Below are 4,812 nucleotides of genomic sequence, written 5' to 3'. Positions count from 1 at the left end.
TTATTTCTCAGATAAAGTAGTTGCGGTCGACCATTTTTATGTAAAAAGAATGAAGTTCATCAAAGAAATTCCTTGTGACATTTCACCCCTTTTTCACATCATTCTGTTGTTAGAAGGTCAATATAAGACCCATCGTCTTTGTTGTAATGGAGATGAGGTTAAGAGAAACAACTTGATATCATGGCATGGGGTGTGCTGAGTGCGGCATGTCAAGTGACCCAAAGCCATATGGCAACCCATACAACACTAATTTGACTCCACCACATTTATTAGCATTTACAAGTCCCACATTGCTAATAACACAACTTAAATCAATGTTTATAAAGCTCCCAACATGCATGATAGCATGCCGAGTTGGGTAACGCCAACTTGTGACCCAAGTGGGGGCACCAAGGTGATGGATCACGACATTGGTTACTCTAGGTTGGTTTGGTGGTTACACCACGCTGGCCTGTCCGGTCCAAGTTGAGAGTTGAGTATTGAGGCTTGGGCGAAGGCTCGGGTCCATTGGCTCCTAGATTTGAGGGCACTGCGTTAGGCTGGGTTCACAGAGCAGCGAAGACCTCAAGCTCTTAACAGTGGAAGGATAACGGGCCGTTGTACCTCTAGCCCAAAACACCTGGTGTGCCTTGTCGCTTGAACCATCACTTTGTGGTTCTATTTTTAAAGATACTGGATTCTTTTGGGGAAAAAAGAATTGTTTATATATTGATACTATAATTCTAAACAAGTGAGCAAACATAAATGTTATAAGCACCGACTTTGACCTCTCTGAGCCTAAACAAGAATTATAAAGAAAATTATAATATGCTTGATCAGATGTCCTTTTACATATCCTTTTTATTCTTAGAAGAGATCACTTGGAAAATTGGAATAAGGATATGTTTTTTCATTGAGATTTCAAAAATGTTGAAGCATTGGTTGAGAGAATTTATTGAGCATCTTAAGCAGAGGAGAATGTTTTATCCGAAGAAGGAATTACTAATTTCTTTCCCGCGTTCTTAAACTAGTGGAGAGATCAAAAATATTTTAGCTCTTTATTGCACTTATAGATGGTAAGAAGTGGCACGAGAGGTTAAAAAAATTGTTATGAGTAATTTTTCATTTAGAGGTTTAATGAGATTATGGCTAATTAAAATCTTGTCACAAGTTTCCTCGAGAACACACTGAGAAGTAGCTAAACAAATTATTATCAGATTATTTCTCTGATAAAGTAATTTTGTCGACAATTTTTATGTAAAAAGAATGAAGTTCATCAAAGAAGTTCCTTGTGACATTTCACCCCTTTTTCACATCATTCTGTTGTTAGAAAGTCAATATAAGACCCATCATCTTTGTTGTAATGGAGATGATGTTAAGAGAAACAACTTGATATCATGGCATGGGGTGTGCTGAGTGCGGCATGTCAAGTGACCCAAAGCCATATGGCAACCCATACAACACTAATTTGACTCCACCACATTTATTAGCATTTACAAGTCCCACATTGCTAATAACACAACTTAAATCAATGTTTATAAAGCTCCCAACATGCATGATAGCATGCCGAGTTGGGTAACGCCAACTTGTGACCCAAGTGGGGGCACCAAGGTGATGGATCACGACATTGGTTACTCTAGCTTGGGTTGGTGGTTACACCACGCTGGCCTGTCCGCTCCAAGTTGAGAGTTGAGTCATGAGGCTTGGGCGAAGGCTCGGGTCCATTGGCTCCTAGATTTGAGGGCACTGTGTTAGGCTGGGTTCACAGAGCAGCGAAGACCTCAAGCTCTTAACAGTGGAAGGATAACGGGCCGTTGTACCTCTAGCCCAAAACACCTGGTGTGCCTTGTCGCTTGAACCATCACTTTGTGGTTCTATTTTTAAAGATACTGGATTCTTTTGGGGAAAAAAGAATTGTTTATATATTGATACTATAATTCTAAACAAGTGAGCAAACATAAATGTTATAAGCACCGACTTTGACCTCTCTGAGCCTAAACAAGAATTATAAAGAAAATTATAATATGCTTGATCAGATGTCCTTTTACATATCCTTTTTATTCTTAGAAGAGATCACTTGGAAAATTGGAATAAGGATATGTTTTTTCATTGAGATTTCAAAAATGTTGAAGCATTTGTAAGATCAAGTTTTGGCTATTGGAATGGAATGCATGGCATTGGCTATTCTAAACCAATTAGAAATGAGCCCTCTGTGTCTAAAGCTAAATCTTTGTATGAATGCTTTGTTCCCTCTGGTACCATATTGCCTGATCCTTTACCTGCTGAAGTTGCAAAACCCCCTCTCAAAAAGGGATCTTTCTCTATGTCTAAATATCATGCAAAAATTCCTTTACATTATCATGTTGAGAAACCCAAGGTGATCAGAACCTCTGGGGTAACTAACAAGAGAGGACCCAGAAAGTGGGTACCTAAGGATAAGATTATCTATGTTGCTGATATCCTTGATAGCTCCACTGAAACACCAGTCATGGTATCTGGACAGTGGATGCTCGCGTCACATGACGGGAGAAAGGCGTATGTTCCAAGAGCTAAAACTTAATCCTGGAGGTGAAGTTGGCTTTGGTGGCAACGAAAAGGGTAAAATTGTTGGTACTGGTACTATTTGTGTAGATAGTAGTCCATGCATTGATAATGTGTTATTGGTAGACGGCTTAACTCATAACTTATTGTCTATAAGTCAATTAGCTGACAAGGGTTATGATGTCATCTTTAATCAAAAGTCCTGCCGGGCTGTAAGTCAGATCGATGGCTCTGTTCTGTTTAACAGAAAGAGGAAGAACAACATATATAAGATCAGATTATCTGAGTTGGAGGCTCAGAATGTGAAGTGCCTTCTGTCTGTTAATGATGAGCAATGGGTATGGCATAGACGGTTAGGGCATGCCAGTATGAGAAAGATTTCTCAGCTGAGCAAGCTAAACCTTGTCAGGGGCTTGCCCACTCTGAAGTTCGCTTCAGACGCTCTTTGTGAAGCATGTCAGAAAGGCAAATTCACAAAAGTCCCTTTCAAGGCAAAGAATGTTGTCTCAACCTCAAGGCCGTTAGAACTTCTGCATATCGACCTTTTTGGACCAGTGAAAACTGAGTCTATAGGTGGCAAGAGATATGGGATGGTCATCGTTGACGACTATAGCCGCTGGACATGGGTAAAATTTCTAACCCGCAAGGATGAGTCTCATGATGTGTTCTCTACCTTCATAGCTCAAGTGCAAAACGAGAAGGCTTGTAGGATTGTGCGTGTCAGAAGTGACCATGGTGGAGAGTTTGAGAATGACAAGTTTGAGAGTCTGTTTGATTCCTATGGAATTGCACATGATTTCTCTTGTCCCAGAACTCCTCAACAGAATGGTGTTGTTGAGAGGAAGAATAGAACTCTTCAGGAGATGGCTAGAACCATGCTCCAAGAAACTGGCATGGCTAAGCACTTTTGGGCAGAGGCAGTAAACACAGCGTGTTATATTCAGAACAGAATCTCTGTGAGACCAATTCTGAATAAGACTCCCTATGAATTGTGGAAGAACATAAAACCCAACATTTCTTACTTTCATCCTTTTGGTTGTGTTTGTTATGTTCTTAATACTAAGGATAGATTGCATAAATTTGATGCTAAGTCCTCTAAATGTCTATAACTTGGTTATTCTGAAAGATCTAAGGGTTTTAGATTTTATAATACTGATGCTAAGACTATTGAAGAGTCTATTCATGTTAGATTTGACGATAAGCTTGACTCTGACCAGTCAAAGCTAGTTGAGAAATTTGCAGATTTAAGTATAAATGTTTCTGACAAAGGCAAAGCTCCAGAGGAAGCTGATCCAGACGAAGATGATCCAGAAGAAGAAGCTGGTCCCTCTGATTCACAAACTCTGAAGAAGAGCAGAATCACTGCAGCTCACCCTAAGGAATTGATTCTGGGCAACAAAGACGAACCAGTCAGAACCAGATCAGCCTTCAGACTCTCTGAAGAGACCTTGCTTAGTCTGAAAGGATTGGCTTCCTTAATTGAACCCAAGTCAATTGATGAAGCTCTTCAGGACAAGGACTGGATTCTGGCCATGGAAGAAGAATTGAATCAATTTTCTAAGAATGATGTTTGGAGCTTAGTGAAGAAGCCTGAGAGTGTCCATGTAATTGGAACAAAATGGGTGTTCAGAAACAAGCTGAATGAGAAAGGAGATGTAGTCAGAAACAAGGCAAGGCTAGTTGCTCAAGGCTACAGCCAGCAGGAAGGAATAGACTACACAGAAACATTTGCTCCAGTAGCAAGACTAGAAGCAATCAGACTGTTGATCTCTTTCTCAGTGAATGACAACATAATTCTACATCAGATGGATGTTAAAAGTGCCTTCCTAAATGGATATATATCAGAGGAAGTCTACGTTCATCAACCCCCAGGTTTTGAGGATGAAAAGAAACCAGACCATGTGTTCAAGTTGAAGAAATCACTCTATGGTCTGAAGCAAGCTCCCAGAGCATGGTATGAGAGACTCAGCTCATTCCTTCTGGAGAATGAGTTTGTAAGGGGTAAAGTAGATACAACTCTCTTTTGCAAAACATACAAAGATGATATCTTAATTGTGCAAATTTATGTTGATGATATTATATTTGGTTCTGCTAATCAATCTCTATGCAAAGAATTTTCTGAGATGATGCAGGCTGAATTTGGATGAGTATGATGGGAGAACTCAAGTACTTTCTGGGTATACAAGTTCATCAAACACCAGAAGGAACATATATCCATCAGAGCAAATACACTAAAGAACTTCTGAAGAAGTTCAATATGCTGGATTCTATAGTGGCCAAGACTCCAATGCA

Source organism: Lotus japonicus, chromosome 1 (genome assembly GCF_012489685.1).
Source record: "Lotus japonicus ecotype B-129 chromosome 1, LjGifu_v1.2".
Lineage (NCBI taxonomy): Eukaryota > Viridiplantae > Streptophyta > Magnoliopsida > Fabales > Fabaceae > Lotus > Lotus japonicus.
The sequence above is the reverse complement of the archived record's forward strand: the minus strand, read 5'-3'. Positions refer to the sequence as shown.